This window comes from Mustela putorius, unplaced genomic scaffold (assembly GCF_011764305.1).
Source record: "Mustela putorius furo isolate JIRA1106 unplaced genomic scaffold, ASM1176430v1.1 tig00000382_pilon_pilon_pilon, whole genome shotgun sequence".
Lineage (NCBI taxonomy): Eukaryota > Metazoa > Chordata > Mammalia > Carnivora > Mustelidae > Mustela > Mustela putorius.
The window spans coordinates 5,156,136-5,170,066 of NW_025421367.1; the positions used below are offsets into that span (position 1 = coordinate 5,156,136).

Genomic DNA, 13,931 nt, shown 5'->3' on the forward strand with positions numbered 1-13,931 from the left:
TCTCTGCTCTGTTTGTTCCAGAGATTTTTGTTTGCTTCTTTTTTTCCAAGAAGATGTTTATGTTGTGCATTGCAACATAAAAGTAAAACAAGTGAACAGGAAAGTCCATAAAATGGCATAACTTCTTCATTATGCAGGGGGATCATAGAGTTAAATCAGTCTACAATCTTGCATCAGAATTCATGCTTAGAGTTGTTTATACTATCAAGGTTAAGAGGTAAATTGAGAAGTTTCACATTCTGGGGAGGGGGGGAAATAATTAGCAAGTATGATCCTTAATGATGCTGAAAATATATGTGCAGTCATGTGAAAGCACTTATTAATCCTGTAGAATGTTTATCTTGACTTTTTTAAGCCCCAAATGAAAACTGCAGAGATGCAGTCAGCATGACATTTAGAACTGTACAATAACTAAAAGTCTATGGACTGGAAGTTTGGGGAGCTGCAGGTGCAGGAAAAGGGTGGGCAGGAAGCATTCATGAGTGCTAAATCATGGTAACCTTCAGATTCAGGGAAAAGACTGGATCTGAACCTTTTCTTACCAAGTGTAGAACCATTGCTTAGGCCCTAGGGCATCCATTATATGTGAGGAGAGAGTAAAATGGATTCAGCCAACAATGAGACAGAATATTGAAAAGGTTACACTCCCTTTTTATAAGTCTATTAAAAGTTTATGGTCTTGCACAGAGTATGTGATCTAATAAAATTATTATGTCCCTTTCTAATGGCAAGATAGTCATAAGAATGATGAAAACCACTTCCGTAACTTGGTGAAGGTTTAATAGGAGAATCAGGGTCATTTGTGGAATATTGGCCTATGGTATCTTGTGAAGGAATGAAATTTATTATTTTGAAAAATGTTTTTAATTCATAACCAAAAGAAATTCCCTCCAGCTTCTAATTCCAGGGAGAATCTGATTCCCATCTTTATGTGTTTTTTGAAAACTGAGCTCCTTTCATGTTCCTTTAAAAGTAGTGAGGGGTAAAATGCTATATGCCTCAGTCACTTTTTCTGAAAGTTTCTTAAGATGTTTGTTATTTTGGACTGAGTTCATCAGAAAAAACACTTTTGGTGACTGCTTCATGAAGTATGCCCCAGAAAGCTATTTTCATAGTAGGGCAAAGCAGGCTTGTTCATGGTCCTTGCTCCATTGCTTTGTGACTCCTGTTTCATCACAAAGAAGTTTATTATTGGCCATAATTCCTACACATACACTCACAGAAGATTTCTTAAACTCAACCACACAATAGAAGGCTTAGCAACCATCTAAGCAAAAAATTTGGCTTGCACTCAGCTTATTTATAATATTGTAGCATATAATGTAGCTTCTTCAAGCAACAACTAGAATGTTGACAATGGGAGAAAACAAAGAGCTACAAAATGTGGAGACCAAGATGATACAGGAAGATAATAGAGCACAATAGAGACCACTCAGGGTTTACAATGAGAAGACCCAGACTCAAGACTTCACTTTACCTTGGACAAGTTCACTTCATTTATTCCCTAATTTTTTTTAAAATTTTTACTTGTTTATTTTTTTTATTTTTTATTTTTTTATAAACATATAATATATTTTTACCCCCGGGGGTACAGGTCTGTGAATCGCCAGGTTTACACACATCACAGCACTCACCATAGCACATACCCTCCCCAATGTCCATAACCCCACCCCCCCTCCCAAACCCCCTCCCCGCAGCAACCCTCAATTTGTTTTGTGAGATTAAGAGTCACTTATGGTTTGTCTCCCTCCCAATCCCATCTAGTTTCATTTATTCTTCTCCTACCCCCTTAACCCCCCATGTTGCATCACCACTTCCTCATATCAGGGAGATCATATGATAGTTGACTTTCTCCGACTGACTTATTTCGCTAAGCATGATACCCTCTAGTTTCATCCACGTTGTCACAAAATGACACATGGCCATTGAAGACTCATTAATTATACTAATAAAAAGGACCTAGCCCCTGTTATTTAGTAACTTATAGCATGGTAGGATTGATAGATAAGTGAGAAATTATAACCACGCTGGTAAATCCTATGAAAAGATGCTATAGAAGCTAAAGGAATGATGTATTACCTGTCTTTTAGCAGACAAAGGAGGCTTTCAGGAGGACAAAATTCTTAAATAGGACCAGAAGATGGGTAAGACTTAACCAAATGAGAGGCAGGTGGAAGAGTATGACCTTCCTTCTAGTTAAAAAAAGTGGCCTTTTCAAATGCCAGAAGAGAAGAAAGACCTTCCTGTAGTCCATCTGAGGAACTGTGAAAATGCACTGTGATCAGGGATGAGAGTTGTGAGAAATAGAAGCAGAGACAAGGTCAGGAAGCACGGTGAAGTCATTCCCACCCAAAGGTAGGGGAGTGACTGGAGGAATATCATTCAGAGATGTGTGCTTTGGATAGACCATTCTTTCTCACTGGTGGGTTGATGAATATTAGTGAAAGACCAGTTAGGAAGCTAGTGAAGTGGTTAAGAGAAGAGATGGTGGGGCTGGGGGTGGGGTGGGGAGGGCACCTGGGTGGCTCTGTTGGTTGGGTGGCTTACTCCTGGTTTCAGCTCAGGTCACAATCTCGGGTCCTGGGATTGAGTCCCACCTCAGACTCTGTGCTCAGCAGGGAGTTTGCTTGGGATTCTCTCTCTCTTCCTCTCCCTCTGTACCCCATACCACACCCTGCATTCTCTCTCTCTCGTTCTCTCAAAAATAAATAAACTCTTTTAAAAAATGATGGTAAAATGAATGCTAAATGGCAGTGGGGATGAAGAAAAAACAACAAATTCGGAGATGTTTTTGGTGGTATAATTGTTGCAACTAACCTTTACCTATTAAATGTCCCAACAAACAATGTTTTAAGAGATAAGGTATTATATGTGAAAGTGGTCGGTAAACTTTGAAACCACTCAGTGTTACCAAAGAAGGACTTTTTAGCCTACAGTTGTGATTGAAATAGTTAAAATATAACAGTTTAAACCTATATGATATAAGGGAAATAAAAATGTCATTCATTTCTATCTTATTAATAAAAATCTCAGAATTATTTTCTTTTTAAATTTGTCCTTAGACAATTTCATCACTGGCTGAAAAGGCATGTTCTGTTTGAAAAAAAATCCATCATGTGAAATGTATTAATTAAATAGAAAGATAGAGAAAATGTAATGTACCTACGTTAGTACATAGTCCTCTATGATCACATTTGTAAAGAAGAAACTTGAGCGGGTGCCTGGGTGGCTCAGTGGGTTAAGCCGCTGCCTTCGGCTCAGGTCATGATCTCAGGGTCCTGGGATCGAGTCCCGCATCGGTCTCTCTGCTCAGCAGGGAGCTTGCTTCCTCCTCTCTCTCTCTATGCCTGCCTCTCTGCCTACTTGTGATCTCTCTCTGTCAAATAAATAAAATCTTAAAAAAAAGAAGAAGAAGAAACTTGAGCGATTCTCAATATTTTGTCTCCCACAACATACCTGAGAAACAGTCTTCAATTCATTATGGCCATCAGTTCATCAGCACTCACTAAGATAATGACTTTTGATGGGATGTGTGGGGTATATCAAATTCTTGTGGTCAAATAATTAACTGGAAATAATTCCTCACCCTCAGATCATTCTGTTTCCTACCCAGTCACCCCCTACTTCAGAACACTTTGTCCTCATCACACATACCTTCGATATTATTGCTTTAGGAGCAGCTTGAGGATGGCTGCTTTTTTGTCTCATCCACTGGGATCATCTAAGTCACTACATGAAGTTTTTAGCCACTGTATGTTTTTGGAATAATTTATTGAATTAATGAAGTGTTTTTAATCAATTTATATTGACTTTTTTTTAACCTCCCCACCCATGTTTCTAGTCTACATTACCCCAGTGAAAAGAAGCACTACCACTACCTCTGGATACCATTATTCCTATTTTACAGAATTTTAGAGTGACTTTTACACAGTCACAAAGCTAAAAACCAAGGTTCCAAGCCAGTGCTCATTTCATTATGTCACCAATATCTTTTAAAAAGCTCTATTTTTCATCATATACAAGGTCTTTTAATAATGTACATACTGAAAACATATAGGATAGAAATGAATTTAAAATATTTGCCACTTTTTTGATAAACACTTTGTGTATAAAAAGAACACATGACTGTTTTCTTATATAATGTGCCAGACATACTGAATCCATATAGAGAGAAGAGACAGTACTTATTAGGTTAGTATAACTCTTTATACTTCATTGAAAAATTTTATTAATCCTGAATATTTATGTCATGTCCAAGATTTTTCAGAGAAATCAATGTAGGGGAGGAAAAAATTATATATTTTTAAATTAATAAAAGTACTTTGCAATTGAAAAAATATTACAATTTAAGTTAAAATACAATAGTATTTCTATAATAAGAATAAAGGATACAAAAACCCATTTTTCTTAATATAATTTCTAATTCTGTAATTATATATCTATATTCACTGTGGATTTGCATCTGAGGACTGCTTGTTTATGCTAACTTGAGGAGTATGGTTTTCTCTGGTTAATGTCCCTAGGGTGGATTGTTACTGAGTCCTGTTACTAATATAGAGATGCTAAAGATTTTCCCCCCTGTTCATTTGCTTCTGTTTTGTGAGTATAGGGCAGAGGTACAAATGACTTGTGGCCTTAATTATAGGCTAACGTAGAAATATTTGTATACAGTGTATTGATTTTTCACCCAGAATGTTTTTCTAGCTTCTTAAAGCTCATTTTTGCCTTATAACATATCACTGAGCTAATGTGGCCTTTGCTTGTGGAAAGCCTTACAATAAAAACTTTTGTTTCTTGGGGCACCTGCGTGAACTCATCTGTTAAACATCTGTTAAACATGACCCTTCAGCTCAGGTCATGATCCCCAGGTCCTAGGATCGAGGCTGGCATCTAGCTCCCTGCTCTGCGGGAAGCCTACTTTTCCCTCTCCCTCTGTCTACCACTCCCTCTGCTTGTTCTCTCTCTCTCTCTGTCAAATAAATAAATGAAATCTTTTTTAAAAAAGTATGTATAAAAATAAACTTTTGCTTCTCGAAATCTTTTTTTTTTTAAAGTCAGCATTATCATAAGCCTTTTTTTTTTTTTTAAGATTTTATTTACTTATTTGACAGAGAGAGATCACAAGTAGGCTGAGAGGCAGGCAGAGTGAGAGGGGAGAAGCAGGCTCGCTGGACCCTGGGATCATGACCTGAGCTGAAGGCGGAGGCTTTAATCCACTGAGCCACCCAGGCACCCCTGCTTCTCGAAATCTTTAGTTAACATATTTTTCCTTTATAACCTTTATAACCTTTCATGTGCCATTATCATATCACACATTATGCTGAAATGATCCACATTTAGGTCTGTCTCTCCCAACTCCACTAGTCTAAATGTCCTTGGGAGCAGAAATTCGGTGTAAAAAATAGTGATGAGAGCAATGGCTGGCACATATTGTATGACCAATACGTTTAATTTGAGTTTAATTCAACTATACTGTACTGACCACTTTTCTAGTGTTTATAAAACCCTATCTCATACCCAAAGTAATTTAAGTCTCAAGAAAACCCAAGAAAATGATGATTATCCTCAATCAATCTTACTGAACTTACCTTCTAAATATTTCCTGACTTGGACCACCCCTCATCTGTTGGTCTACGCAAACATTATCTCTGCCCTAGACTATGTTATAGTCCTCAACTTGTCTTCTAGTCCTCTTGTGTCCCTGGTAGTCTGTTCTCCAAATGGCCAGGGTTTTCCTTTAAAAATGTGAAACAGTTTACATAATTACTCTACTAATACTCCCCATTGGCTTCTCATCCTATTTATAACAAAATTCAATGTAATTGTAATGGCTTACAAGGCTGGAATTCAGTGTTGTTCCAGATGTAGTTATCATAACCCACAGTAAGAAAGGTGTTTTGTATTGTGATTCCATGACAGCAAGGTCTTAACCTGAGTGGAAACCAAGAGTTGGGCACTTCACTGATGAAGTCATCCAGGCACCCCTCCCCACAACTACTTTCTGGTTTCATTTTCTGTACTCCTGCCTTTCCACTCTGCTCCAGTGTCCTGCCTCCTTGCTGTTCATTAACCATGCCAAGCAAGCTCCCCCATCAGGGTCTTTGCATTGCAGATTCTTCTGCCTTGACTATTTTTCCTCCAGATATCTATATGGCTTTCTCTATTACTTCATTCAAATCTTTGCTCAAATGTTATCAAATAAGCATCATCAAATGCCTATTATGTACTTTGTACAGTGTTAGACTCCGAAAAACAAAGATAGAATTTTTGTCCTGAAAACTTTGCCCCCAGTCTAGTGATAAGTAAAATGAGTAAATGTTGAGTGATAAGTTGTCCAAACTTTAAGTTAACTGATGCATGTAGAAAAAAGTTCAACTTAGCAGTGTGGGTTAGAGAAGGCTCCTGGAAGGACTAATATCTAAATAGAACCATGAAGGGTAAAGCAAGAAATATCCAAGTAAAAAAGACAGGCAGACAAAAGGGCTATGCAAAAATCCCAGGGTTAGAAGAGGTTTGGGAGAACTGCAAACATTTGGGGGTGACTCCATGAAGAAAAGTGAGAAGTGATTTGGCCCGCTGGGCAGGAACAAGGCAAGGAAGGAGTGACTAAATGTTGTGAACATGTACTCTCTCCTGATCATGAAGGAAAGTCATTCAAAACCAGCAAGCAGACAAATAGCATTATGAGATTTGAGCCTGTCTGTTTGCAAAATGAGACTAGAGTAGAAAAAAGGAAGACTGGGGGGGGGGCGCATAGCCTGTAGTAACATAGGTTAGAATTGATGGTAGCCTGAGGGTAGATGTAGGTAAAAGATTAAAGAGATGTTCAGATGCTAAAACCAACATGAATTGTAAATGCTTAGATTTGGGGTTTAGGGTGGTAGAATTCAAGAATGAATTATAGCATGTAGTAGTTGGTTAATAAATACTTGAATGAATGAAAAAGAAGGATTTATGAGTTGGACACTGGGTGATTAGTAGTGCAATCACTCAGCCTTTTTGATTAAAGAACCATTGAAAAATTTAATTTCCAGGGAATTGTAAAGAGAATTTCCATTTTCAAGACATGATTAAATTTTTTGATGGCATAAAGCTAATAAATTTGCGACCTAACGTCTGAGAAAGCTACAGAACAGAATGAAAAATAGAGAAATCTAAATTTAACTTTCTTGTAAGCCACTAGAGCATTATTTAATTAAACTTTTCTAGTTATACTTAGTTCACATTATAATTAAAATTTACATTGTTAACTTTCAAAGGTTCCTCTGGTCACTTAGTGTGTGATGTCTCCAGACAACTCTAGTGCTTTTCGTGTATAACAAATTATAATACAGTGCTTTGCACATAGAAGTCCTCAAAAGAAATTTGCCAAATTACCTGGAAGGATATTTGTTATATATTCAGAATTTCTTCCTCCTGAATAAAGCAGTTTATGAAACTCTTCCCAGATAATTAAGAGTGATAGCAAATGAAATGACTTGCCCAAGGTCACTCATCTTACTAGTGTCAAAGTCAACGGTGCTCTGAATCCCTTACTCTTTTCATTGTTCCTATCAAGAAATCTGTGGCTTATTCAAGAGGCTCAGAGATTCTTCTTGGTCACTTTGGCCAAAGACTAAATTTGATTATGAGATATGAATCTTATGTTCACTTTAATTGCAACACATAAGTCTCTCTATCCCTCTTCTTTAAAACCAAAGCATACAATGTTTTCTGTCCACAAATCGTTTTATTCTACTAAGAAATAAGTATCATTGAAGATGGAGAGAAAATCACAGTTTCTCTGTCGTATTTTTTCTTGCATCTATACAAATGAAACATACTTAAGCAAATGACAAAGCTTGCTTTGAATACTATATAAATAGTTAGAATAGAGGTCTGGTCTTGGTTGCACATGAGAATTACCTGGGGAGCTTTCAACTACATGGATGCCTAGATCTCATTCCAGACCAATTAAATGAAAATCTCTGGGGATGCAGTTCAGGCATCAGCATTTTAAAAGGTCAGAGATGGCTTCAGTGTGCAACCATAGTTGAGAACTCGTGGGTGAAAGCACAACAAACAATCTGAGGGTTTCAGAGGAGAGGGGTGGGGGAGGGGGTAACAGGGTGATGGGTATTGAGAAGGAGACATGCTGTGATGAGCACTGGGTGTTATATTTAACTAATGAATCATTGAACACTACATCAAAAACTAATGATAACTAATGAATCATTGAACACTACATCAAAAACTAATGATGTACTATACAGTGGCTAACTGAACATAATAAAAAATAAATTAAAAAAAAAAGCAAATAGCGCCTTTTGCTTAATAGTTGCTTCTTTTCCAACCACAAGGTGGCAGCATCACAATACAGTGCACTACTGACGCGGTGATGGAGTGGTTTTGGAAATTTGTGTCTGTAATATTAATTAATAGCATTTTGAGGGTTTCTCCAGCTGGAGAGAGCATTATTCACTCTTTCTCTTACTGTTCTTGGTGGCTTTGTTGACTAATAAAACTTTTAAGTATATTTATTTCCACGGATTGGATTAGCAGGAACTATATTATAAGCTATAGTTGGTTGTGAAGAACATGGATTTTGTATTCATATGGATGTGGGTTTAAACACTGCCTCTTTAATCTCCTCGTGCTTTAGCTGTATGCCTAGAAAAGGAGGGTTGTTATAAGGACTAAATGAGATAATATATGAAAATATGACTGGTACCAGAATGAAGACCTCGGGGAGGCTACAGTGATCATGCTATGAAAGACCTGGGTACACAAAGTCCAGAAAAACTCGGGATACAGTACATTTTTGTGTATGGTTTTTCTTTTCTGCATGTGGATCTCTTCTCTCTCTGTTCATTTGTCAGTTTCCACTAATAATTATACAATTGTATAATTGTATAATTACCTGCCTTCATTTTAAAGAACAAAGGCAATTCTTTTTTACTACACCTTTGTAAGTGGAAGGTACCATTAGCAATGGAAGCAGCTTCCTTTATTGCCAAGTTTCTGTAAGAAATTAGCCTTTGTTTACTCACAATTACTGTAGTTCTCTTCCCGAGCCTTGAATCTGTCTTCTCTAAGTCACCAGTGGCTCCCTACGTGCCATCTCCAAAGAAAACTATCATACATTTTTGCTATTTGAATAAGTCGACAACATTATCCTTCCTGACATGTTTACCCCTTGCCTTCTGTGGTGACACCACTCTTGTTCTCCGGTCTCCATTGCTGTTTGAGTTGTCTTTTCTTCTCTTAGAATTGTGAATCCCAGGAGGTCTCCTGTAGGTCTCCTAGGTCTCCTACAGACCTAATTTCTTAGGGAATCTTATCTTTGACCACAGCCTTAATTTTAATTACCACAAATGACTCTCAAATCTAGGCATTTTCCCATAAAGTCATTCTGCATTCCGGATCTACAGCTCTAATACCACAGTCATTAAAAATGGCATCTCAAAATAACATGTCAAATTTTTAGATGGTTGTATCCACCATTAACACAAAACTACCACCTTCTCTTCCCCCTCATCACACCTTTCAATCCATGGCACTACTTTCCACCCAGAAGACTGAACCAGATCCATGGGAGTCATCTTATACTCATTGTTTGGCCCCCTTATAACCGAATTGTCAGACCTTATCAGTTCTTTACCACCTCCCACAAAACACTTCTTAAAGGAGTGATTCCATCTCACAAGTCTTCTTTCTTACCTCACACTTACTCTGACACAGCACAGACTGACTTCTGTACCTGAGTAGTTCTTGTTAAGGTCACTCTGCTATGCCATTCATGCCTGCCTACCTGTCTTCCTTTCTGCTCTTACAGGATACCCCTGGGAGCCCTTCTTCTCAGGCTCTGCTTAGGGACCAAATGTAAGGCAACTTAGGAAAGGAAAATTAATCACATTAGTGTTGAGAGACAGATTTTATTAGCCTTTTATCCCCCACTGTGGAGTACTCTCAAGTCATCAGACTTTTAAAGGACATTTACTTCATTCTTAGTATTGGATTGTTTAATTTCCATTCAAGAGCACATAGTTCCTAAAACTTGCCTGAGAAAGTTTTAAAAAACCAATCAATAGTGCATTGCAAATGATCATTTGTCTACTTTTAGAAGGTACTGAAATTTTTGGTAATTGGAAACCAAGTCATTTGTTACTGCATACTAAAGTTACATAGAGAATCAATGTAATTTTTAGTCAGCTATTTTGATAATTGTGCATATTGCTGTTATACTTCTATTAATTTGGAAGATTGTTGGTAAGATTGTTGTTAAGCAACTATTGAGCTTTGCTGTGGATAATGAACTGTTCTTGGTGCTACAGGGATATAAAGTTTTAGAAAAAATAAAATATACTAAACAGTGTCATTGGTCAAAAGGTTGTAAAAAGGTACATATTTAGTGCAACATAAAAATTACTCCATCTAAATATTTATTTTCCACTCAGGAGCTTAAAATATTAAGAATTTCTATTCATCAACAATTTAAAATACATTTAGAAAAGTTATTCTATACATATAGATTCAAGGAAATATAAAATTTTGCACATTTCTTTAAATGGATTTTCTGATTTAATTTTATACCAAAATCTACCCTTCTTGGTTGAAGCATTACGATGAATCCTGCATCTTTTCACATTCCCCAAGCTGCAAAAGTCAATATGAAAAGACAAAGCAAATTTCCGTAGGAAATAATATCATGTTCTTGATCCAGCTGCCAAATTAATAGAGAATGAACACATTGAAAAAAAATGCTATTTAAAACCTTCAAATGAGGCATTTTCAACAAGACAGCAGAACACAGAAAAAGTGGAACAAAACCATATTGTATGCCTAATTAGGAAAAAAGATGCAGAAAACAAACACTAACGTTTGTCATATGGTTTTGAACATGACTGATACAGAAACGATGTTAAATCAGAGCTCAAAAATGGATAGAAAAAACAACACTGCATGACTTAGATTTCTCATATCTGGTTCTCATCTCTTTTAAGATTCACATGTATAGAGGTCTTGATGTTGTCTAAGATATTTTGACTAAAACAATCAGGATGCAAGTGTTGACTGCTTGATGATATTTGCCAGGTCTAGCTACTTGTGTAGACTGACAGAAAATTGGAACAGAAGTCAGAGTGGCAGGCTCAAATTTGTCACTAATGAAAATCTTTTTGTTAAGTGTTGAATTATTCAACTTAACATTTCTGCAACCCAGAAGAATTCCCCCATCCCATCTTTTCCCGTAAGAGATAATGCATGTTATTCCTAACTCTGCCACCAATTAACTTTATGACTATGGACAAATCACCTGGGCTGTTTTTATATTCTCCTTTGCAATTTGCATAAGGGTGACACTTGATAGTCTCTAAACTTTCTTCCATCACTAACATTCTGTGATGCTGTTGAAGACAGGGTTATTTTGAAGACTAAGGAAAGAATAAATTTACACATTTTACTTAATTAAGTATTACTTAAATATATGACATAAAATGAAGTCACAAGAGAGCAAATTGTACCTTGGGGGAATCAATTAGGAATTTGAATAATACTGATGAAAGAGATCTCTTCAGCAAGAAATCATGCCTGAAGGCAAGAGCTTGAAAGAATGCCAACAGAATCCATATTGCTCAATCCCAATTTTACTGTGTAGAACTGTACTCTTTTACATGCTTTCTGGAAAAAGCCATACTTTATAAATAAGTTTTACATTTTTAAAACTGAAGAAAAAGAAAGGAAAATGCTGACATGATGTCTTAGAGCAAGAAAGGGTGTACAGCTGCCATTGTTGAGAATCCAGTAATAGAAAATGTTACAATTTTGTTATTTATTGCATCCTCTAATTACTGTATACCTGTGATCATCGATAAGCCATGTCATAACATTGCTACGAGGGGTGCTCACATAATTATTCTCCAAACACTTGTGACAGTGAAGGGCCTGAGATCTGTTAGTAACTATAAGGACAACAAGCACGAACTGAGACATGCTGTCACCCTATTGGCTTGTGTTTCTATTTCTTGTTTTAGGAACATGATTACTTTAAATATAGATGCATTATCCCTTATTTTAAGTTAATTTCTATTACCATTTGTTCTGAACTGTTCTTTAAATTGGGTTTTAATTTAAAAATTCCATTGTCAATTAGTGATATGACTTCAAGATATTTTTAAAGGAATTCTTTTGAATCTTTGTTTTCTGATCTAACAATTATTTAAAAGGGCATATATAAAAAGCCTAGCACATAGCATCTTCTCAGAGAAAAAAAAGTGTCTTCTTCCCCTAATTAGATAGAGAACAGTGTTCTTGGTTTATTAAACTCTCAAAGATAGTTGGGAAAGCAGATTTGAGAGCATTATAACCGTCTTTGTGTGCATGTGAGTGCGTGCGTGTGTGCGTTCGTGTGTGTGTGTGTGTGTGTGTGTGTGTGTGTGTGAGACAGTTCCTTTTTTGAAAATTTATATACAATATCCATATTGGTTTTGAAGACATTTCTTTTATATTGTTCCACTTTTTCTAGGTGCTATCTGATACTGAAGTCTTCCATCAAAAGGATCTGTCTGGATCTTTCTGGGTGTGGTGACAGTTTTGAGGTTTGAAAACCTTTATGGGGTTCAAAATCATGCTTTGTATTATGCCCTTCTGGTGCCTTAGAAGCCAAGATCTTCATTTGTTTCATTTACAAGAAATAGAGAATCACTTCCTCTTTCTGAAACTCTCTGATCACTTGACTGCTATAGCATTGCAATGTTTTCATTATCCATGTATTTCTTTAAATGTTCCTTGTTTCCTTTCTTCTCCTTCTTCTGCTTCTCATCCTCCTTCTCCATCTTAGTTTACTTCCCTTCCTCTAGTCACCCTTTAAACCTTCGTGTCACAGGGGTCTATTTTGGACCTTTACTCTTCCCACCTGCATTCACTCTATGGGTGACCTCAGGCACTGTCATGATTTGCTGAAAGTCTCAAATCTATTATCTCTAGCCAACAGCATTCCTGTGATCTCAGATCATCTATTTAATTCTTAAATAAACATCTCTGCCCACATAGCACTTGGCTTATCTTTCTACCAATCTCATTTTCCTTTTAACGTTCTCTGTTTCTTTAGATGGCTCCATAAACACCATCATTGTCCAGTTACTTGACTTAGAAATATGGGAATCATTCTTCTTTATCTAATGGTGTCTACATTAGATAAAAAATAAAATTCTACCAATTTGGTTTGTTATCATTTATTAATTATTCTTAAATCTGTACTTTCTATCCATCTTTACCTTCCCTGCCCTGGTCAGACCTTTTATCTTCTAGATCATGCATTAGGTCTCTAACCCTTCTCTTTGGTTTCTGTGGTGTCTTTCTTCAGTCCAGCCATAGATTTGTTCATGCCATTCTCTTAAATTCTTCAGTGACTTCTCCTCCCCTTCAGGAAGAAGTCTTTGCTCCGTATCGTGGTACCCAAGAGCATCCTTGACATAGTCTTGGTCTGACCCATCTTCTCTAGGCACAGCTCTTATCTCTTGGCACTTCTGACCACATATGTTATATGTTGCTATCGTAGAATTGATTCCAGTTCTCTCTGCATGTGTGTGTACCTGTAGAAAGGAACGTGCATCTACTACCACCACTGCTAAGTTTTCTAGGTACTGTGCCCTTGGCCTGGAGTCATCTTTTTCTTCTTCTCCTTTCTTTTTGACAACATCTCACACATCCTTTGCTCATGAACTAGTACAGATGTAATCTACTTCAAGAAGCAAAAGGTTTTCCTGGCATTTTGTTAGGATTTCTCTCCTCTATTCCCATATATATATGCATATGTTTTTTATCATATTGTGTATTAATTTTCTGTTTTATATAAGTCTTACCCCATTAAATTGTGAGCTTCTTGAGGTCAACAGCCATATTATTCAGTCTTGAAGTTTCAATTTCTAAAATAGTCTGGGACACATTAGGTT

At 36.7% G+C, this 13,931-nt stretch overlaps 1 protein-coding gene across 17 annotated transcripts in view; it reads left to right on the plus strand.

Moving 5' to 3' along the window:
• MAPK10 (mitogen-activated protein kinase 10) overlaps positions 1-13,931 on the plus strand; it is a 588,472-nt gene that overhangs the window by 552,614 nt on the left and 21,927 nt on the right. Inside the window, exon 11 of one of the 17 annotated variants that reach the window (XR_006606562.1) lies at positions 12,503-12,575. The exons of the other annotated variants lie outside the window; for them this stretch is intronic. The gene's annotated coding sequence lies outside the window, so the exon portion shown is untranslated. The remainder of the gene's footprint in view (positions 1-12,502; positions 12,576-13,931) is intronic. 17 annotated transcript variants of the gene reach the window in all.